Raw genomic sequence first — 24,574 nt, 5'->3', positions numbered from 1 at the left:
AAACTATTGCTGAAGCCATGGACCTAGCTGAAGCACCAGCATGTCTCTCTACATCGATTTCTTGTCTGAACAGTCTTATTGCCTTAGTCTGAATGAGTTTGGCCAATGAGCGCATGTGTTCGGGGAGGAACTCGAGATAGTGGGAGAGCTTCTCCCATAGGAAAAGATGGTATCCTCCCCCCCCCCCCCATGATGGATGGGTGGTTGTAAATATGGTAACGGAGTCCAGCTGAGGAGTAAATCTTTTGTCCAGGGGGATCCAAGCATCTGCTCTTTCTGTCAGAAGGTATGGAGTGCTGACTGTGTCTCTGCCTTGACTGCATCTCCTCGGTGACCAAAGAGGAGGGTGGTGAGTGGGAAATAAAACAGGAGTCCTGTTTTATTGAATACAGGTTTTCAACCCTGTGGGAAATTCCTGGTGTTGAGAAGGGTTTCTGTCATATGGGTACAGTGACCACATTCAGGCCCTCTAATACTGGGAAAGCGACAATGCTATGTGAGAGACGGCTGAGGGTCTTGTCTATTGGCCTCTTGTCAGTGGTGCTGACGTCTAGCTCTAAAGATTTTGCCATCTGCAGCATTTGTTCTGCTAGAGGGGAGGGATGCCCTTCGGTGCCTTAGGAAGCTAGAAACGTCTATTCCATGGCCGGCCTGCGCATGCAGAGTCCCAATGTGGGGCTTCACTGAAAATGAAAGATGAACATATGTTCTAGCGCTGTGCTGTGAAATGAAATAGAAGAATTCCCATGTTTCCTAGGCAGTTATGGGAGTGTTCTTCCCCCCACCCATTCCAACACAAAGGACAAACCTACACACCCACTTCCCCCAAAGCTTTATAGCTTCTCAGACTAAAAATGAGGCAGCAACACTAGAGGCTGGTTTAGTCCTCCTAATTTTAAGAGGATATGTGCCATTTCTTTGTATACCTCATCATATCCTAAGAAATAACCTCAACTGCCCTCCTCCCCCAAACTGTGCCCCAGGTTTAAAGTTTTGCAAGAGGTGGTAATGCTGCCAATTTTTTAAAAAAGGTAAAGGTCCCCTGTGCAAGCACTGGGTCATTCTTGACCCATGGGGGGATGTCACAACCCGACATTTTCTAGGCAGACTTTGTTTATGGGGTGGTTTGCCAGTGCCTTCCCCAGTCATCTTCCCTTTACCCCCAGCAAGCTGGGTACTCATTTTACCGACCTCAGAAGGATGGAAGGCTGAGACAACCTTGAGCCGGCTACCTGAAACCAACTTCTGTTAGGATCGAACTCAGGTCGTGAGCAGAGCTTGGACTGTAGTACCGCAGCTTACCACTCTGAGCCACGGGGCTCCTAATGCTGCCAATTAGCCACTGTATTTTGTACTCATGTAGTGGGATTGCAACTGAAGAATGTCATGACTCAGGCCTGCCTGAACTCCTTCCCGTGAAACCTGGAAGCAGTTATTTGCCCCATGTCTGCATATTTGTAGGCTTGTGATTGTGTGTAAAGTGCCATCAAGTTGCAGCTGACTTATGGTGACCCCAGGAAGAGGCTTTCAAGGCAAGTGGGAAGCAGAGGTGGTTTGCCACTGCTTTCCTCCGCAGAGTCTTCCTTGATAGTCGCCTTTCCAGAGTCTCCTTTCCAAATACTGACCCTGCTTAGCTTCTGAGATCTGGCAAGATCAGGCTATATCCCTTTCCGGACTTCTGATTATACAAAGGGTATGGAACTCAACGTAGGCTTAGAATGCTGTTCTTTATCATTGCTTTTCATATTTGAGGGTCATGACAACTGGTTAAGCCATAGCACATTCCTTGGAAGTTTCTAGTAAAAAGATGACCAAAAAAGGGAAGAAATTTGTACAAGGATGGAAGAGGCACAAAAAGAAAGCAGGAGGAAAGGGGGGGGGGAGAAAGGAGAGAAAAAAGAAAATCCCTTGGCAACACTCAACAAGTGAAATACCCCTCCGGAGAGAACAGTTTTTAATCAGCTTTGGAGAACCACTGGGACATTCTAGGTAGCAATTAGGCATTCAATCTTTATTTACATGCTACAGGAGGGACAGTAAAATGCCAGTTGCTAATGTTCCCGGGAAGGCAGTTACTGTTCTTGCTTTATGGCTTTCATTCACATAATTAAAAGTGATTTGATAACAGAGATGTCCCTACAGGGGGCTCTGAATCACATTTCAAATACGACAACAACAACATGTTAATGGTTTATACTGAAAAGTGAAACAGGACATTTAAATGGATACTAAACACTTATTTTGTAGGAAGAATCGCATTTTAAGGTCCACTAAGGATCACTTTAAAAGGGCCCCATGGTGCAGAGTGGTAAGCTGCAGTACTGCAGTCAAAGCTCTGCTCACGGTCTGAGTTTGATACTGACAAAAGCTGGTTTTGGGTAGCAGGCTCAAGCTTTCCATCCTTCCAAGGTTGATAAAATGAGTACCCAGCTTGTTGGGGGTAAAGTGTAGACAACTGGGGAAGGCAATTGCAAACTACCTCGTAAACATAGTCTGCCTAGTAAACATCATCACCCCATGGGTCACTAATGATCCAGTGTTTGCACAGGGGACTACCTTTAACTTTAAGGATCACTTATGTCATCGTTCATTCTTCCCACACTAATCTATAGGCTAGATTTCTCCCACTGTTGTTAATATAAATCGACCTTCGTCTTTGGGCCATATCTTGTATAGTAGGAAATGTTTTTTGTACCTTTTAAAAAATAAAATGTAACAACAGGATAATCATACTTGGTATCAGGTTGGCAGGCCGAGAGAACAATCCTGAGCAGGTGTATTCAGAAGCTAAGTTACACGTTATTCAAAGGAACTTTCTCCTAGGAAAATGTTATTAGGATTGCAGCCAGAGTTTCACAATCATAACTCAATAGTACAGCAGATGCCTTGTATACAGAGAGTCCTAAGTTTGAATTAATCCTGTTAAAACAATATCAGGTAGCAGATGTTGAGAAAGACCTTTCTCTGCCCAAGGCCTTGAAGAGGTACTGTCAAAATAGACAGTGTTGAGCTAGATGAATGAATGATCTGAACTGGCAGAAGGTGGCTTCAGATCCACCTTTGCCTAACCGTAGGTTGTTCAAATGGGGGAGCTACCAACCTTCAGGCAGTTGTACCTAATGTTTCATTACGAACTGACTAGCTTCAAATGTAGAGTACACAGCAGCTCAGTTATTATCAGGAGCTTGGTAGAGTTTGCATATTACACCTATCTGACAGTCACCCCATTGGCTATCAATCAGTTGCCCTGACCTGGATGGACCAGGCTAGCCCAATTTCACCAGCTCTCAGATGCTAAGCAGAGTCAGCCCTGGTAAGTACTTGGATGGGAGACTACCAAGGAAGTCCAGGTTGTTGTGCAGAGACAGGCAAACTACCACTGAACATCTCTTGCCTTGTAAACTCTACGGGCTCACCATAAGTTGGCTGCAACTTGATGGCACTTTCTACCACCACATCAGTTATCAGATTCAATTCAAGGTGCTGGTTATCACTGCCAAAGCCATGGCCTTGGACACACTTATCTACAGGAATGCCTCTCCTGCTATGGTCCATTGAGACTTCTCTCATCTGAACAACATGCCACCATGCAAATGTGTAAACACAGTGCCCCCTACCTGAGTTTTCTTGATTGCGGCCCCCTTCCATGTGGAACAACCTGTCTGAGGAGGTCAGAAAAGCTCCTATGCTTCTATCATTCCACAGAATGTGTGAAGCAGAAACGTTCAGGCGGGCATTTTTATAAAGGCAATAGGGCTGTAGTACAATGGAGTGGTTCAGGAGGGTGCTTTTATAATGGTATAGGATTGTAATCTATTGCACTGTTTATTGTATGTATTATCTTGCTTTGTACATCTTGTCTTCTGCTTTTGTAATCTATTTATTCATTGTTTATAGAATGTCATGTCTGACACTATTTTTTGTCTGTCTTCTAATTATGCAGTACTGGTCCTTTTGCATTGTTCATTGGATGTCTTCTGCTGTCTCATTGAATTGCTCTCATATTTTGTAATCTGCCTTGAGTTTCAGCGAGAAATAAATAAAACAAATGGCTTTTCTTCCTACACTATGGTGTGGCATACTTTTGCCATGATGTTCAAGCATTTCCAAAGTGTGATTAGGTTGTTCTTAATGGTCCCTCGGGGAAACCAGAGAGGTTTTGCTACATAAAAAGTTATTTTCCTATTGTTACAAAGGGTCAAGGTTTTCAAAATAAGAGATTTTCCAGTTCTACAAAACAATAAACATTACATCTAAATGAAATTCTGTGCTACAGCGACCTGAGCACCATTTATTCCAGATGCCCTAACCAGCATGCCAGCCTCTTGGGAGAAATTGTCAATTAACTCTTCATTAAAATTTCATACCTCAACTCTCCAGTGCTCTCACTAGTTCCCTTGTACCAGCTTGTTGGGCTGGTGAAGGGAACAAGGTAGCTCTCTTCACTGCCCATCTGCAAAACGGGGGATGCCTAATCAATGGTTATTTCACAGAACCTTTGCATGTAGCAACTCCACATCTCCTACTGACAACTATTGTTTCTTCTCCCGCAAGGCTCTCCATCTGCTTCATTGTGAAAGTGCCTTCTATAGTAACCCATATGTTGTAGCTGTCCATCAGGGAATCCATCCAAATCATGAGGTCGGAGGGAAGCAGGGCTTAGGAAGTCACAGGTCAAACAAAATAACAAGAATAATAATTTCCACACACTTGCTTTCCGAAGGTGAGAATATGGGATGATCATTGAAACCTTCTAATAGCTTTCATCGTTTACCAGTTGTTGGGATTTCCTTAAATAGTACATAAGCTATCTCTGCTCCACAAACTGGAATTTGAAGAGAGCCTTAGAAGGTGTCCTGATTTATGTTGTGCTTCAAAGATAACCTGTCCATTTCTTTATTTCCTCACTGATGTTAACAAGAACATTTTATGAGAGGAAAGATCCTTCGGTGGACATTGTTCAACTACCAGGACTTTGATTATTGATTAGGAATTGCTTTTTTTTAACCGTAGTTTCAGAATATGATGACTCTTAGCTAAAATAATAAGCTCTTTAAAACAAAAGTAAAACAAAACAAACAATCCACATTTCATTATTTTTCAACTACAGAAATATATAATTTTAAACCTAAGAGAATGTTTAAGAATCTAATTCTCAAAGTTTGAAGAACTAATCTTCAGATCAAAATATAAGAAGTTTTTTTAAATCAAAGTGTTACTGCTTACTTTTATCCCAGGTGCAAGTAGCAAAAATGTCCTAGTAAATATACAGCGCATTCCTGAGCCTCGAGGGCGAAAGCCCTTAGGAGGCCAGGAAGGGGCTGCGCCTCCATTTGGGCTCCCCACGCTGGTGCCCGGGCTACTTATGCCAGTGTTAGTGGCCCCAGCGCCGGCATGGAGGCCCAGACGGCTGGTCACCGCCATGGCAGCACCACCCCAGAATGCCGGCGGGACCTTCCACCAGCGTCCCACTAGCGTAAAGGCCTGCGCCGGTGTCCCGGGAGGCATCCCGGGAGGCGTTCCCAGAGCGTTCTGGGGGGGAGGAACTGCCATTAGGCAGCCTCTTGTCCCCTTTCACCCTGGGTACGCTGGTGGCAAGAAGAGCAAGGCTGACCCTAGCTATACTTTGCAGATTTTTTTGATCCACACTCAATGACCCAGTTCAGAATAAGATATATGACACTGAATTAAACTTTATTATAAATTTCACAGAAATCAGTAGCTGCCACATATCACCAGTTTCTCTGATCTGCTTGGAGCTGAATTCTTTTGTTCACAAGTTTGCTGTTCCCTGGATGGGCTCAGGAGCCAGAAAACAAGCCAAGCACTGGGTTCACTGAATGTATAATTAAAAGGGATGGGGGCAGAGGGGTTGTTAAGTCTTTCCCTTTAATTGCTAGCCTGGCCCCCCCTTTGGGAGGGAAGCATTCATTTCTCACAGTCATATAGCACCTCTCCCTCCTATTCCATGCACCACCTCTCCCTGCTATTTTCACAGTACATTGCATCCTCCACATCCCTGCCCTTTCTCTCTCTTGCCTTACATGCCACAAATCCATGGGGAGAACTCTGAATCGTTTGCAGACTGCAGGCGTTAAGAATAAAAAGCCACCAATATTGAAATGGGTATTATGCAAAAGCATCAAATGGCTGATTCCTAAAATTGCTCACAAACCAAACTATGGGACCTAAGAGGTGCAAGCAAATCATGCATTCTGAAGCAAAACATGGGAAACCAGCATAAACTGGCCATATTTCCAAAGGTCACCCAAAGCATTTATTGAGCGTGCCTCCTTTCCCCCCTCCTTGATTTATTCCTTACATGCAATAACCCTGAGAAGCAGCAATGGTATATTCAGAATCAGGAGCTATTTGCCTGCAAAAATATGGTCCTTCCAAATCTCACTAAAATTGAATGGGATAAGAGAAGTGGTCTACGACACATACCCAAACTGTATATCTGGAAACTGGAAGGAAGAGCAAAAGCCAACTGACATCTGAGCTTCCTTCCTTCATGAATCCTTGGGTATGAGTGGAGGTAAAGACCCAAAGAGCTCAGCCCAGGGGTTGTGATCTTGGACAAGGAGGGCCACTGGATTCATAAAAAGCCCAAGCTGGTTTGTTTTATTTAATTTGTTTCTATTGTTGTATACCACTTCTGGTCCATTTGAGGGTATAAAAGCAGGGAACAAATATTTAAGCAAGCTGGGTTCCACTTTCAAAAGTTTCAATAAGGCAAAGATGAAGACAGTACAGAGTTTTTATTTGGAATTTACTTTCATAACATAAGAAAGGCCCTGCTGGATCAGACCAAGGCCCATCAAGTCCAGCAGTCTGTTCACACAGTGGCCAACCAGGTGCCTCTAGGAAGCCCCCAAACAAGACAACTGCAGCAGCACCATCCTGCCTGTGTCCCACCGCACCCAATATAATAGGCATGCTCCTCTGATCCTGGAGATAATAGGTATGCATCATGACTAGTATCCATTTTAACTAGTAGCCATGAATACCTCTCTCCTCCATGAACACGTCCACTCCTCTCTTAAAGCCTTCCAAGTTGGCAGCCATCACCACATCCTGGGGCAGAGAGTTCCACAATTTAACTATGTGTTGTGTGAAGAAATACTTCCTTTTATCAGTTTTGTATCTCTCACCCTTCAGCTTCAGCAGATGACCCCGCATTCTAGTATTATGAGAGAGGGAGAAAAGCTTCCCCCTGTCTACTCTCTCCAAACCATGCATGATTTTATAAACCTCTATCATGTCTCCCCTTAGCCGCCTTCTTTCCAAGCTAAATAGCCCTAAGCGTTTTAACCGCTCTTCATGATCTTACAATTTACTGTACCAAAATCATCAGTTTCAAATCCTGACTTGTATGCGGAATGACTAAAAGTGCATACCTCACCACATCTTATTCTTCATTGTGGACGCAGGAGAAAATCTCGTTGGTTACCTGGGCCATGACACAGTGCTTGAGAAAATACTTGCACATGAACAAATTTACACTTTCCGTTGCAAACTGCTCATTAGCAATAAACCACAGTCAATGTTTCACTGTATAGTCTCGGGAACTTTGAAGGGGGTCCCAGTGGCACCTCAAAGACTAACAAAATATATTCCAGCCTAATATTTTGTGGGTCAGAGCCCACCCGCATCTCTCAAATTTAAAAATTTAGTGGCCAGAATACTCCCCACCCCAAAATCCATCTCCATCTTAGAAAATTCAAAGTACAAATGGCACACAAAGCCTTGCAAGAGCAGCGCCGGTATTCCACTGTATGACAGATGAGCAGCAGATGTCTAGGGCCATTGCCTGTAGCAGCAGGGGTGCCATGTTGACACAGCTTTGCTAATGAGAAGCAGCCCAGCCTATTTCCCTTCTCTGCGGCCAAAACATTCCCTGCATGCTTTTTTGGGCAACTCTGACAAAAGGAGATGAGCTAGGAATTACGCTAAAGAGGCAGGGGAAGGAAGCTTTCAATAACCTGAGATGGAAAAAGCCATAGCTGCCCTCAAGAAATAACTGCCATGAATAGGGTTGCCAGGACCCTCTTCGCCACTGGCAGGAGGTTTTTGGGGCGGAGCCTGAGGAGGGCGGGGTTTGGGGAGGGGAGGGACTTCAATGCCATAGAGTCCAATTGCCAAAGTGGCCATTTTCTCCAGGGGAACTGATCTCTATCGGCTGGAGATCAGTTGTAATAGTACCTGGAGGTTGGCAGTCCTAGCCATTAAGGAATCCAAGATGGCTGAGGAAAATGGCAGCTCTTCTGTATATGACTGCTTCTGAAGCATTGTGAAGACCATACACTTGTGGCCTGTCAATTTATGGCAATAAAACGAGTATGCCATGGGAAATAATTTCTTATTTTGTTCCCTGAAAAAGGTTCTTTTAAAAACTGCAGAATTTACATCTTTCCCCTGCCTTGTGGGCAGATGCAGGCCTTTCAATACTGCTTTTCTGAGGACTGTGGAATAAAGAGGAGATTCCACCTACGACAAGCAAGGCAAATGCCACTAACACCCTTCAATACAGTAGATATTTAATGCCATGCAGGAAGTAAAACTTCACAGAAAAACAGACTGTAGGAAACAGCAAAAAAGAATTATGTGGCACCATGAGGATTTACAGATTATTATGCCCTGAGATTTTATGAACTGAAGCACACCTGAGATGTTGCACTCTCTCTCTTTGTTACACACACATACAGAGAGAAATGTGAACAGAGGAATCAAAAGGCAAGGAAATGCAGGACAGACAATGGGGATCTTCTACATGGGTTATCTGCCCCGAGTTCAATGCTTTTGGGAAGTGTTTTTCCCCCTGCTTCCCCACAGCATTGTGGTGCATTTGTGCACCTCAGGGGGTTTCCCCAGTTTTTTCCAATATTTCTCAAACCTGCTTTGCTCCAAAGTTTTGGGAAAGATCACAGTGAAGCCTGGATGGCTGCTGTGTGGGTGGGAAAATTAAGATTTTCTGGCCCACAAGGCAGTCATTTTCCACAGCAGCTATTTCCTCCCCCTACTCAAGGGACATTTTCTTATTTTTTTAAAAAAAATCAACATTAGAATATCATTAAATTCATACACCACTGCAACTAGGGTTACCAACCTCCAGATACTTAAACAAACAAAGTAAAGCACTGAAAGCACACTGTGTATGTACAGAAAATCCTTTTATCTATGTAATAATAATGATAACTTGCAATTCAACCCGACTCTCTGTAACGTTTACAGAACATATGCAATTAGCAAGGCGGCTGTAGTGTGGAGGCAGGCAGCTCTCCAGAGCAAACATGAAAATCCGGAGTGGATTTCAAAATGAATGAACTTCTTCAGGATTGAAGTACGTTGTGCCAAGATATATAGTTCATTCACATAAGCCGCATAAGATGATAGGAATTACTTTATCCCGAGATGGGAGACCGGTAAGACCCATTTCGCCGTGGCTTTGTCCATCGGGAAAGTAGAGCATGAGATGGCGCCTATCTCTATAATGTAATACAATATAATTACAAAGGTTGACAATATATACAAATATTCCAAAATTAAACAAGGAAAATAAATATTACATACCATTGCTGAAATGCTTGTAGCATACAGATTGTAGGATGGCTTCTAGCAATCTTACAAAAGCATAGAACTGCCCGTATTTTATGCACAATAATTGGCAACAGGTGCTTATCGCAGAGAACAGTCTTAAAGGGGCAGACAGTTAACTCTTAGCAAGGAATTGCATAACTGTTAGCACTACACAAGCCAGCTAGCAATTACAGTTATAGCTGTGATATTACAAAAAATACAAAAATTACAAAAAACAACTTAAATCTGAAGCAGAATTTAATCCATTTGGAATAATTGTATTAAAAAGAAAAATGAAGCGTGATTCAGCTTGAGAAAGAATTCTATCAATATTTTGCCTAGAGAAAGGTTTGGGTTTATACTGCCAAATGACAAAAAATTGTATGTCATTTTCAGAATGGTGTAGTTCTTGATAATGGGAAACAAGTGGAGCCTCTGCCACGTGATTTTTAATTCGTGATTTATGCTCACCTACTTTGAGTCGAATGGGGCGTCTTGTTTTGCCCACGTATAAAAATCCACAGGGGCACTGGACGAGGTAGATCACGTTTTTGCTGGCACAATTAGAAAACTGCTTAAGTTTGAAAACGAAATTAGTATTGGTGTTTCTAAATTCTTTTACTGGCATAGAATATTGGCACATATTGCATTCCCCACATCGAAAATGACCTGAAGGTAAATTAGAAGTGGGTGGTGGTAAAACATCTGTATGGGTAAGATAGTCCCTAAGAGATCTGGTTTTGCGATAACCAAAACGAGGAATCATCTGGCAACCTGGTAAATCGCGTACTAGATGCCAGTGTTTGGCTACTATAGTTTGTATATCTCTTGTGTATTGGTTGTATTCTAATGAGGACGTTATACCAGAATACGTGGTCTTGTGTTTGGTTGTAAGTAATTGAGAGCGGTCCCGCTCATCAGCTTTAATTCTAGCATTATGTATGATTTGCTGTGGATATCCCCTGGTCCTGAGTGTTTGTGACAACTTTGTTGCAGCAGAGGCATAATGGGAATACAAAGAGGAATTCGTTTTTAATCTTAAAAATTGTCCATAAGGTAAGTTCTTACGTAAGTGTAATGGGTGAAAGGAATGAAAATGTAAAAGTGCCCCTTTGTCGGTGGCTTTTCTATATGGAGTGACTATGAGTTTTCTGGAGTCATCTATGACCACAGTAAGATCCAAAAAATTCATCTGAGTTGAATGGCAAGCTCCTGTAAAAATAATATTAGGATCTCTGGTATTTAACCACGAAATAAATTCTTGAAAAACAGTTGCATCATCAAGGACCATGAAGGCATCATCAATAAATCTTTTATACATCAGAATATGCTCAGAGTATGGATTATTATTATAAATATGTTGGTGCTCAAAAGCTATCATAAAGATATTAGCGATTGACGGGGCGCATGCGCACCCCATAGCAACGCCTTTTTTCTGCAAAAAAATATCATCTCTGAAACGAAAAAAATTGTTCTCCAAGACCAAATCCAATAGGTCAAGGAGAAAATGGGATGGAGGTATTAATGTGCTGCGGGTGTTAAGAAGCTCTGATATAATTGTACGTACAGCATCTAAGGGTACACTCGTATAGAGGGAAGCCACGTCCAAGGTGATCAAAACTGCTCCCTCAGGTATTGATGTGCCTTCCACTGATTGTATAAACTGTTTACTGTCAAGAATAAAAGATGGAGTATTTTCTGAAAAATCATTTTCCACAGCAGCTATTTCCTCCCCCTACTCAAGGGACATTTTCTTATTTTTTTTAAAAAAAATCAACATTAGAATATCATTAAATTCATACACCACTGCAACTAGGGTTGCCAACCTCCAGATACTAGCTGATCTATTGCTATTACAACTGATCTCCAAACGATAGAGATCAGTTCATCTGGAGAAAATGGCCGGTTTGGAAATTGGACTCTATGGCATTGAAGTCCCTCCCCAAACCCTCCCCTCCTCAGGCTCCGCCCCAAAAACCTCCCACCAGTGGTGAAGAGGGATCTGGCAACCCCAAATTGCAACAATAAGTATAGAGGAGGGTTGAGTGGTTGCCACTGCTCAGGGCCAAGGGCCAAAGGAAGCAGCTTTTTGCTGTTTGGCTTCTCTCCCGCAAGGCGGGTGGCATATGAGGAAATGCAAGGCTTTTGACCATAGATTTCTACTTCCTAATGAGCAGCATGAACTAGCACCCAAAATAAGGGGAAGTTTGTTGCCTGTAAACAAACAAACAGTGCATTGCATGGCATTAATTACTACATGAGCAAAATGCCCCCAAACAACCGCTCAGACAGGACATTAAGAAACTTTCCCCAGGATTACACAAGGTAAAAGTCAAATCCCTATCTTTGCTTTAAGCCCTACACTTAGGAGCCTATATTAAATCAAGAGTCAGATCTGATCCACTCATACATTTCAGTCTGAATAAATGGGAGACCATGGGAACGAAAGAAAAACAGAAATGTTACTATTTCAGCAAATGCAATGACGTTACAACTGCAGTTTCAATGCCCTTATAAACTCAAAGACAAAGTGATTTTCCTCCCTTCGCATGTATTTCCCAGAAGTAATACCTGCAAGCTTTACATATTTCCACACTGTTCAATCAATCCATATAAAAAACCAAAACCATTACTTAACCTGGCCTCATGCAAACACAGGAAAACTAGAAAGCAGGGTGGAAAGACGGTAGGGAATTTCACCATCCATCATACAGACAGAGATAAGTGAAATCTAATAACTTCATTTCTATAACACATTAAAACATGGGCAGGCATGATGCTTTTGAAAAATGCTATAAGATGCTGGCCTGTAAGTGGAATGTGCAAATCCTGAAGCGTTTTATGATTTCCAACACAAATCATTCTAAGAAATGTACAGCTAACATGCTATGCTCTGTTAAATCTTAATAAGGTCAAAAGACTTGAGCAGTAATTGCATGGTCAAGAGAAAAGATGGACCAAACACTATGACTGCTAAGTCCAACTTACAAATTCTGTTTATCGCTCTGAGGTCATAAAATAGACCTCCCATTTCTTCACAGGATGAACTGCCAGATGGTATATGGAATAGAGATTCTGTGCTTTGTAGATGCAAGAGTTTTAGCAGATGTAGCTTCTCAGAGTTTCAGCAGATGTAGCTTCTCAGACTATACAATGCCAAATCTGGGAGAAGATAAGATGCTGAAATTCTCCCCTCTACAAAAGTGCTAAAAGGCTCAAGAGCGCGTATGGACTCTACCTTACCCATAAGAGTGGCTGTTTGGAGTGGTGGACTCTAATCTGGAGAACCGGATTTGATTCCCCACTCCTCCACATGAGCGGTGGACGCTAACCTGGTGAACCGGGTTGGTTTCCCTACTCCTCCACATGAAGCAAGCTGGGTGACCTTGGGCTAGTCACAGCTCTCTTAGAGCTCTCTCGGCCTCACCTACATCACAGGGTGTCTGTTGTGGGGAGGGGAAGGTGGTTGTAAGCCGGTTTGAGTCTTCCTTAAGTGGTAGAGAAAGTCGGCATATAAAAACCAACTCTTCTTCTACTAACAGTTTCCCTTGAATTGGGGATTTCACAATTGGTTCAGTGCTTTTTCCCTCTGGAATCTTGAAGTCTTCTGTACTTTTGTCATTGCTTGGCTATCTTTTCAGGCTCATCTGCTTGAAAATGCTGAACACATGGACACTGGCTCAGGTTAACATATGCAAACAAAGCACCCGCCTAGAAAGGATGCAGATGGAACACACACTAGTGTCCATTTGGCTGAATCCAGCAGAGTAACTGGGTCAGTCTTCTCCCTTCCGCTTGTTGTTTGTGATGCTAAACAATGGTGACCTGAGCATGGGCTACATTTCAATTTGTGTCTCAGCAGCAGCTAGGGATGGTGGGGGGGGGACACATAGGCACGGTTGAATAGCTGTGAACCAACTCAGCATCTCAGACACACGTGGCTGTCTGCAACTAATCCCTAAAGCGAAACACACGCAGAGCAGCAGAGAACAGCGCTTGACAAAGCTCCATAACCTTTCACTGCATCCAATTAGAAACTGGAAAGTGTACTACATGGACTGTGCATCAAGTCATGAAGAAACTAATGAAGAATAAGGGAATTTAAGGACATGCCCTGTCCTCAAACACTGAACTCAGGAGCAAAAATCACAATCTGTAATCAAGGGGAGAGGAAGAAATAACATATTTTTCCGTGTATAAGATAATCTTTTTTTCTAAAAATATTTGGAAAAAAATTGGGGGTTGTCTTATACATGGAAGGTCCGCTCTCTTCCCCGCTGTCAGCTGAGGGATGGGGAAGAGAGTGGGTGGGGAAGAGCCCGGCTGCCCTGGCCGGCGGGCAACTGGCCTTCCTGTGGTTCCCGCTCTCTTCCCCACCAGTCAGCTGATGGGCGGGGAAGAGCCCGGTCTCCCTGGCCAGCAGGTGACCGGCCTTCCCATAGTCCCCGCTCTCTTCCCCGCCCGTATTTTGTACACGCCCCCATGTATAAGACGATCCCTGATTTCTTAATTTTGGGTTAAAAAAATACGGTCGTCTTATACATGGGGGCGTCTTATACACAGAAAAATATGGTATTCTGCGGAGGCCTCTTGTTTTTTAAATTCAATGGATGAACGGACTTTCTTTGCTTCAAGGAGCCAGAATGAGGAAGAATGTGGAATAAGACACTAAAATATGGAATGCTGAAATTCTTCTTTCAACCATTTTTTACTGTGTTCCACAGTGGCAACTTAAGCAGAGTTACACCCTTCCAAGCTCATTGATTTCAAGGGGCTTAGAAGGGCATAACTTGGTTAAAGGACACTTTTCCAACAATAAGCCAAGAGGTCTATCTAAACTTGAAATGCACCCGCTCAAACCATCTTTCCTACCAGCTTTTCTGCTGGTGGAAGGTGGGGGGGGGGGGGCTTTTGCCTTGTGAAAAAGCTATTCAGGGTAGGGATGTTCATACTGAAATTCGCGAGCTCAAAATATGCCCCCCAAATGCCCTTCAGGTCATGCTGTGTAATTTATGGAATGAAAACTAGAATTACATAGCATTACATAGAATTACATAGCATTACAAAAGCACACACACACACACACAAAATTCAGGTGGAATAAGGGACTGGAGCAGATGTTTTTACAGCAAATGATACCAAATTTGCAGGAAACCAAGTCCATCATCTGTCCTAACTCCCCCGCCCCATCCAAGTTTGAAAGGGATTGGACAAATGGGTCTGCTTTTATCCTGAACAAGGTGTCCCTAGAAATCAGTCTCCAATGTTTCCTATGGGGGGAATTGGGGATCTTTCCAGGGCTCTGGAGTGGGTGTTTGTAGAGCAAATATCATCGAAATTTCAAGGTACTAAGTTATCCCTCTCTCCATTATGGTTAAACCATATAGTTTTAGGTGAATCCTAGAGCATCACCCTTAGTGACTTCATGTTTCGTTTTTGCTGGACATGACATCACATGCTGGCATGTCCCTGGTGCCCCACCCACAATTTCCACCATTTTTCTCCCGCAACCTGGGAAGTGCAGGTGGGTAACAGCGGTTAATTGCCTAATTAATTACACTAGGGAAGCTTGAACACTTGCCAGTTCAGTTCATTTCCCATCCACCAGTGGTGATCAGGCAGCCAATTAATCAATGTTTGCAATCTTGCTTGCGGGAATTAGAACAAACAGGCTACTTGGAGCTATCAGTGGTCAACTCCCACAAGCTGGGAGTTGGTTTCTGATCTCCAGCTGGGGAAATTTTGCTCTGTACTGAGCAAAGTCTTAAAGTGAGGAATTAGGAGCCAACTCACAGCAGATCCGCTGGAACTCAGCTTGTTATGATGAAATTTGCTGCTTCCCAGATTTGTTGAGATGCAGTAAATTTAAGGATAGTGGTGATCAGAAGCCCAGCTGATTTCCTTTCTCATCTTCCCAGCCCAAATGTTTGGCTTAGGATGCAAAGAAAAGGAAAGAAATCTCTTCTTTCTCATTTCCCTTTTGCAATGCAGAAATTTAAAGCATTGCATCTGCCTCTGCCCAGCTTGGAGGGGAGGGAAGAGAAAGGAGCTCTTTCCTCTTTGCAGTGCAAAAAAACAAAAAACAAAACATTGTCTCTGTCCCTACCTAGCTTAGTCAGGAGAGAAGGGCTCCCTTCTCCAAATTCACTGTTTAGTTATTTTGCTGAGGGAGGGGGTGGATAAGAAGTCTGTGCCCCACTGATCCCCTATCAGCTGCAAACTTGCTCGGCAGCTATTTGAGTTGTTTGATGTAATCTGAAGATAGCCCTGATTGGCTCACAGTCTGATTATGAATGTCAAATAAAGCTCATCTGCTGAACAGGTTTACTGAGAAGACTATGGCATCCCTACCATATATACCTAATGGCCACAGGTCACAACTGGGAACATTCTTCACAAAAAGTGTGCGACCCCCCACAGTGGCAGTTGACAAAGGTTGCACCACTCTTCACTCACTCTTCCTCCTATCTTAACCTGAAGCAGCCATCATGGACCAAGGCACCAAGACTCAGAAGCCAAAGTCTCAGACAGAGAGGAGGCAGGTTCCAGAATCACCTCACAATGAAGCATCTGTCACCCATTTTGATGACCAGAAGGAACCTGACGAGGCAGCTCTCATATCACAGGAAATAGCTCAACCTTCCTCCTCGGACTCTAAACTCCCCACTTCAGAGACCACCACAGTCTCCCCCCAACTGACCTTAGAAGTCCTACAAGGCAAAAAAACAACAACAACCCAGCCCACTGGACCACTCACCACTGTAACCAGGCATGGATTTTTTAAGAGGTGGTGTCTTTAAGTGCTGGAGTCTTTAAGACAGGTGTAGCTTGCATCTCCACCTCCTTGCAAGAGTACTTAATGCCTCAATCCACGTCAGGCTGTTGGCACGGCATCTAAGCTCTCTGTTTTGTTGAATCTCCTGCCAGGTCTTGGGGACCTCAGCCATGAGCAGAACACTAACACGCCATCCCTCGTTCCACAGGCCTCTTTAAACATTTAAGAGTTTGGGCATGCATGACTGGCCTCACTGTGTTTAAAGACACTTGGGGAAGGCAAGCAGAATTAGCTATTCAGGTATCCGGTACGGGCAAATGAAGAAGAGGCAGTGAGAGTGGTGGCAGTGAAATCCACCGCCCTTCCCACAGTCCACTTCCTGAGGCAGTTGCCTCACCTTGTTTCCTCATAGAGCCAGCCCTGATCCCTTCCCCCTCGAAGGCTATATGTGGCATGTCTATCTCAAATGTAGAGTTATCTCACAAATTAACACAGTGTTTCACCTATACTTTTCAGCATTATTTATCAACATGCTTGGAATATTAAAAAGGGGAAAAGCACTACAAAATGATAGTTAAAACCCCAATGTATTTTGTTTCCCTTCATGGATACTATCAATTCCGCTATTTAGACAGGGCACCTGAATGGCTTAAGAAATTGCTTATTGTGTGTCTTTGGGTTGAGCAGTAGATATTAAGGGTATGTACTTTCCATACTTTTTCATTAGTTCCAACTTTCATTAAAAAAATGTCCTTCATGTGGAAACACATACATTACAAGTGGAAAAGAATTGCCTGAAAGTATTGGCTTGGATGATCAGTTGAAAAAATCTGTGTAAGTAGTGAAAGATTAAAAAGGTAAAGGTCCCCTGTGCAAGCACCAGGTCATTCCTGACTCATGGGGTGATGTCACATCCCAACGTTTCCTAGGCAGACTTTTGTTTACGAGGTGGTTTGCCAGTGCCTTCCCCAGTCATCTTCCCTTTAACCCCAGCAAGCTGGGTCCTCATTATACCGACCTCGGAAGGATGGAAGGCTGAGTCAACCTTGAGCCGGCTACCTGAAACCAACTTCCGTTGGGATCGAACTCAGGTCGTGAGCAGAGCTTGGACTGCAGTACTGCAGCTTACCACTCTGCACCACGGGCTCCTGAAAGTGAAAGGTTACTCAAAAGTTAACTGGAACTCAGATACATGTCTCAGACCTAACCTTTCCCCAGAGTTGCTTAAATCATTTTATTTCTGTCAAGGGCAAACAGTTCTGAAGCTGATCTACTGTGCAGAGCCTCTGCCAGGGGCTAAAGTCACTACATAGACACTAAAACTGATGTTATGGAACATGCTGCCTGCTGAATCTGTGGTTTTCACAGCCTGGACAGCACACGTTTAGAATCAACCAAGAACCAAGAGAAACTCAGACGGCAGACCTGTGGCCTTTAGTGGCACTCAGCAAAGCTGACTGGCCCCAAACCACTGTGCTAACGACTAAAGTTCCATATAAACTTGTGGCAAGTGACATGCCAAGTCAGGAAGCAAATCAGAAAGATATTGCAACTCAATTAAGTGGACTTTTCCCAGCATATAGAAAACATTAAATATCTACAAACCATTTCTGTATCAGAAATATAATTGAACAAGCCTATATTAACACAACATTTCTTGTGTCCTTTCAGTAACCTAGAAGAAACAGGAAGCAAAAGCCTCACCTGAACCAATGTTGGATTCATAATACTTTCAGAAAAAGGGTTGCTCCCCCCACAATTTTCATTATCCAGCAATTCTGTTCTATGACCCACTGTGTTGAGGCCAGCAGCTCATGGAATCAAGCACTCACATCACCAAAGTGGTAGGAAGTCCCACCACCATCTGATCTTCTTTACCAGTAGTTAGTTGTCTGCCATGGTTTTTGTAAAGTGGAAGGGATTACCCCCACTCCTCTTCAGGCCACTAATATTCCATAAAGAGAACCACTCTTCCAATTTTTAGAAAACTGGCCCTCTTCTCCCCTCCTTTCCCCAGTAAAATCTGTATGCGCCTGCTTACTATTAGAAGTATTAGCAGGCTTATTGCCAAAACTGGTTTGGGCAAGACATCAACACACTACTATTTAGCTCTTCAGCACTTAACGAACTAGCGTTTTTCAAGTCCAATGGGAGGATGTACACGTCTTACAGAGCTAGTCTTGGCTAAGAGAGAACAAGGTTTCATTTTCTGCTCTACCACAAGCTAAGGTCCCATGACTATCATGAACAGTCCTGCTGATCCAAATGAAATTGCCAAGATACTTCCACCCCACCTTTCCAAATCTGAAAACTGAAACTACACTTATATCTCATAGCAGGGTTCTGAGAAAAAAATAAAGGAATAACTTCATAGTTATTATGAAGTGCATAACTTCATAACCTTACCTTAATACTGTGGTTCCAGTTGTTTAAATACTCTGGTCTTAATCCCGGGTTAATACTGAACAGCCTATGGAGCAAGAGAAATGAAAGCAAACACAAGAGTCAGTGGCATGTTTGTAGAGTTATGTTCAACAAACAGTGTTCCAAAGTAGTTGCTAGGAGTTCTTCAGAGGTTCTAGCCAAGACTCTTTGTTAAAAAGTCATACGTTTTAAGACTTCAGCATTGGACACCATAAAGAGTCTTGTCTTTTCAGAAATACAAAGCACAAGTTCTACCTAAACAATGCTAGATACCATTTGGAATATTGACTGTAACTTTCATTAAAAGCTCAGCTACATAGATATGAAATACAATCTAGATACTTTCATTCCTAAATATATATAAGAATGTGATTTATAGGGATCATATTTTATCTATAAATACAGCTCAATTTAATCCTAGCCTCAGGTCATATATTTTATTCTGTACAAATCTACAGAGATACACCAATAATAGTTCTAAGTAGTGCAAAACTTTCCTTCTCATCACTGTGAGATAATTTATCATCATTGTCTGTGTGAAACACTTGGCTGTCAACTGTAATAATTATTGATGCTTGCCACCTTCTTTGACATCCATGTAACATCAAATCCACCCATGGCTAACTGCATGGCTAAAGGCATCCCCTTTACATCATATTTATCTTTTTTCTTCTTCTAAAAATACAAGATCCCTTGAGGATCACAATTCTGTACCCTGTGTCTGAATAATACTGCAGGCACTATCTCACTTTGAAAGCAATCCTAAGCATCTCTACTCAGACTTAAGTCCTGTGTTATTCAATGGAACTTACTCCCAGGAAAGTGCCCTTAGGGTCGCAGCCTCTGGTGTTCAAAGTTCATAACTATTCTGTTCACCAACCAGTCAAAGCTGAGCTAAATGTAAAAGATTTAACCATGCATGCAGCCATGGCTTTCTTCAAATGAAAGGGCAAAAGGAATCAAAGATCCATCACTAGCTGAAAATCGCTTCCTATCTTGAACCTCTGTCTTCCTTAACAAGGAGTTTATTCTGGCTCCTTGTACAAAATCATAAAACAATAATGTCCCGATTATTCTCTTTGGTGTTGCCATCTGGATAACAGTTGTCAATGAATCTACAGATCGTCCATTGCTTCAGTTCTTACGAAAACTCCTAAATGCCCCTCGATGTGTTGCTGGCGTTACTCTTCATTCCAAGTTTGGCCAAATGTCACTCGAAGCTAGGGCATGGTTGGCCGCCTTTAAACTACATCTTAAACTGTGCTTTATATCCCTCAAATACTAGTTATATGCTGTGTGTTGTTGTATTATGTATTATTGTTATGGTTAAGCTCAAGACCTTTGGTCAAAGGAGCTAGTAAATAAATGGAAATGAAGTTATATGCTGCTCAAGATCAATGGATCAAGGAGCTTCTAAGGGATAAAAGGAAAAGGAAAACAATAATGTATGCAGGACTCAGAATCCGTACTGAGTGCTAATTCCTGTGTCAGACCAAACAAACTCAATAGATTTCCTTGTAGCATTCCTACTATCCAAGGAAGAAAGCTGATGCAAAACATCAGTAAAAGTCTTCAATTGACAATGCCTCGCCCATCATGTATTGTTTCTTTCCAAGTCCCACCCAGCACTTCTGGCTATAGGACTTGTTCTAGGCTTGGTACTATTTGACTTATAAAGGTAAAGGTCCCCTCCCTGTGCAAGCACCGGGTCATTCCTGACCCATGGGGTGACATCACATCCCAACGTTTACTAGGCAGACTTTGTTTACAGGGTGGTTTGCCAGTGCCTTCCCCGTCATCTTCCCTTTACCCCAAGCAAGCTGGGTACTCATTTTACTGACCTCGGAAGGATGGAAGGCTGAGTCGACCTCGAGCCGTTTACCTGAAGCCAGCTTCCGTTGGGATTGAACTCAGGTCATGAGCAGAGCTTGGACTGCAGTACTGCAGCTTACCACTCTGCACCATGGGACTCAGTATTTGACCTACTAGATGACATTAAAATCTCTTTTTTTATGCATCAATTTTACTTCTTATTTATACTTCAAACTAATGCAGATGATACTAAACAGATGATACTAAATTGGGAGGCGAGGAGAGATGAAGAAAATCCAGTGCAGCTGTTTTGTTTTGTCCAAAGTGGACATTGCACTGCAAAATGTGACCCACAGAAGTATTCCAATGCTTCCCTAAGAATACTATAAATAGGGTTGCCAACCTCCAGGTACTACCCACAATAATTACTTAGCTGAACTAGAACATGTTATTCAAAAAACACAGATGTATGGCTTGGTGGTTGGTGGTTCGTGCCCATCCAGGTACGCCAAGCCATACAGCTGTGTTTTTTTGAATAACAACCTCCAGGTACTAGCTGGAGATCTCCTGCTATTACAACTGATCTCCAGCTGATAGAGATCAGTTCACCTGGAGAAAAATGGCTGCTTTGGCAATTGGACTCTATGGCATTGAAGTCCCTCCCCTCCCCAAATCCCGCCCTCTTCAGGCTCTGCCCCCAAAATCTCCAGGTATTTCCCAATCCAGTGCTGGCAACTCTAATTATAGTAGCATTATGCCCCTTGGACATCCTGACAATGCTGACTCAACATCTGACCCCTCACCTATGAAACAATCCCCATTATTATTTATTGGTCGGGAGCCTTAATGAATGAATTCATGGACAAATGCATACAAGAAGCTTTCTGTGTGGCTACAAAATGACAGCTCTTCTTAGGCAAGTCCAGATTAACCATGTTTGGGAGCCAAGAGTCTCCAAAGAGAAGTTTTCATTGGCTGTTTAATTACAGATGTTCAAAAGCAACCAATGTCTGATTGTTTTCATTCTTGGAGATGGGGGTGGGGGATGGGGTAGCAACAACTTTAGACTCCAACCTCCAACATGCCAAGTTTTTCTGATATTTTGCCCAGGCACACTTTGGGGTGTGTGGGAGAAGAGAAATCTGACCTTTACTTTAGTGCCAACATGGAAACGGCTTTCTTCTGAAAGACAGGCTTTTTCTTAAGTGTTACATTTTTAAAAAGTGTTACATTTTTAAAAGCCACCAGCCCTCCACTCAAATATTATTGCATTCTGCTAAAAAATCACCTTGGTATGCCTATGGTGTGCTTATTAACAGCCCCATCAAAAAGCTTTGTGGAGGACAAAGCCCAACTCAGCTGCATTACATCAGCCCTGCCGGTACAGGATCTCCTTAAAAAGGAGGAAAGTCTAGAGGAAGCTCTGCTTGTTTCTGGCTGTCTGTACTCAGTACATTTTCTGCCATATATACCAGAACAGTGGTTCTCAACCTGGGGCCATATGGCCCCCCGGGGGCCCCAGGATATTCCAAGGGGGCCACAGGTGAAAACTGCTGTGTGCATTTTGTGTGGCTGTTTATGCTTCTTTGTTCCTTGGCTATTTACAAACAAAACATTTAAATAGCTACCTGGTAAGGTAGGACAGGGGGGCCACAGGAAGGAAACAAGGTCAGAAAAAGATTGAGAACCACTGTACTAGAATACACACATTTGAGCCTACTATTTTATATCAGGATTTTAATTTCCATGCTGCCCGGATTGTTTAAGCATAGTAACCCTATGCTGGCACTAATTCCATCATTCCCCTTAAACTAATCAACGTAGATTATGCAAGCAATTTCCATATTATGAAGGGAAGAAAAAATGGTAGCAAAAAAGGCACAGACAGTAGTAGAATGCTCTACAGTTTTTTTCCCAGTAGGTTTTCACAAGGCGATGTGAAAATCACGTAGCCGATGCTTAATATGCTTTAACTGCACTTAGCATCTGAGGAACGGCTTTACACAGCAACGTATGCTGGAATAAAAATGTGTTCACGTTTAAAGTGCCGTAAAACATATTTGTTTCAGCTGCAATACATTAGCATAGTTACAACTGTAACCACACTTCAGTTCACATAAATCAAACCGATAAAGCAAGATGTAAAAACATGCTCTACAGCATATTTTAAACATGCTAAAGATTGATATTTCACAGAGACCCCAAAAGACTTAAAGCTGGTGGTCTACATACTAGCATGCTTGTTAAGAGCAGGCTTGCCAGCCAGGGCTGCATCACTGGAAGTTTAATCACATGTCCCCCTTTCCTTGTGATTCAATTATACTTTAAAACATTTTCTGTTAAAGCTGAAGATAAAATAGCAAACCCCACTCCTCTCCCCCTCTCCCCCCTGCCTTTCAAACCCCCTCAAAAGTCCTGGCAAACAGGCAGACCTTGTAGTGCTGCTAAGATCTCCAGGGAGGGCTCTCCCTCACCTCTTCAGAGAGCCCATTCCACAGAGAGTCATGTTGGAAAAGGCTTGGGCTCTGACTGATGCCAGACAGGCCACTCTAAATTCATGGAATAGCCAATAAATGGCTGCCTGATTACCACAGTTGGTAGACAGGGACTGGGCATATGGAAGGAGATGGTTCTTCACATCTGTGGGTCCCAAATTATGAAGGGCTTTAAAAGTCATAAACAGCACTTTGCATTGAACTCAGAAATAGACTGGCAGCCAGTGTTTCAAAATGAGCAACATATGTTCCTGGCAGCTTTGACAATAGTCAGGCTGCTGCATTCTGGACCAGATGTAGTTTCTGGGTCATCTTCAAGGGCAGCCCACATACAGAGTGTTGCTGTAATCCAGCTGTGAGGTTAGAGAAGCATAGATCAGTGTGGCCAGATCCACCAAGTCTAGGTAACATGAGAGTGGGCAAATCAGAGGCAGCTGATAGTAGGCATTTCTAGCCACCATGCCAACCTGCTTGTCAAAGAGGTAGGCAAGGTCCACTCCACAAGCAGCTCCAAGCTCTTAACCTGCTTTGAAAAAGCCAATGTCACTCCATATGGAACAAGTAGATTGAGTCCAGCTATAATATCAGCCTTCCCAACCAGAATTACCTCTGTCTTGCCTGGATTCAGTTTGTTCAGCCTTAGCCACCTGACCAGTCTCAAAGTACCAGTTCAGAACCAAGATGGACACATCTGGAAGCTTGTATAATGAAATATAAAGCTGGAGTCATCTGCATATTGGTGACACCCAACCCCAAAGCTCTGGACAATCTCACTCAGCAGCCTCATATATATATATTAAAGAGCATGAGTGAGAGAACAGAATTCTTTGGCACTCCATAAAATTCCACCCAGTTGATTCTGCATCTCGGGTGGAGACTCTTCCTGTCCAGTCAAACAGAAAAGAGTAAAAACCACCAAAGGGCTATACCCTTAATACCAACTCCATATTCAAACCAGTGGATAAGAATGGAGTGGTCGACTGTGTCAAAGGCTGCAGAGAGGTCCAACAGTATCAACACAGAAGACTGTCTTTTGTCCAACTTTAAATGAAGATTGTCCACCGGTACAACTAAAGCCATCTCAGTACTAAACCCAGGCCTTAAAACCAGATTGAAATAGGTCCATGGAAAAATTATAGAGTTTAGGGGGATTGCTAGAGTGTCACTGCAAAATGTGGCATCACTTCCAGTAATGAGACTGAAAGTGATGTTGCTGCGACATATTTTGGCTCCATCATTTCTCTTGCTGCTGCATTAGGCAGCAGTAGGGGATGGGTGGGTCCCTCTATAATCAAGAGTGATGTCAAAGGAGAACTGTGGTAAACCAGAAGGAGCCCATCAGGATTGGGGAGGGGGTTAGGGATGCCATTTCCCCATCACTGCTCCTGTGAAAAATAATGTTAAAAAAGTTGTCAGCAACGTCAACCCACTCTAGGAATCACCAGAAACTTCATGGAAGAAACACAGTTTTACCATAGGATTTCCATCA

General features: G+C 43.0%; 1 protein-coding gene across 8 annotated transcripts in view; it reads right to left on the bottom strand.

Moving 5' to 3' along the window:
- Nucleotides 1-24,574, bottom strand: part of NFASC (neurofascin) — a 230,883-nt gene that overhangs the window by 144,754 nt on the left and 61,555 nt on the right. For all 8 annotated transcript variants that reach the window (XM_056867422.1, XM_056867423.1, XM_056867426.1 and 5 more), the window contains exon 2: nucleotides 18,761-18,824. The gene's annotated coding sequence lies outside the window, so the exon portion shown is untranslated. The remainder of the gene's footprint in view (nucleotides 1-18,760; nucleotides 18,825-24,574) is intronic.

The sequence above is a fragment of the Euleptes europaea genome, chromosome 2, assembly GCF_029931775.1.
Source record: "Euleptes europaea isolate rEulEur1 chromosome 2, rEulEur1.hap1, whole genome shotgun sequence".
Classification (NCBI taxonomy): domain Eukaryota; kingdom Metazoa; phylum Chordata; class Lepidosauria; order Squamata; family Sphaerodactylidae; genus Euleptes; species Euleptes europaea.
This window is presented reverse-complemented; position numbering and strand designations above follow the sequence as displayed.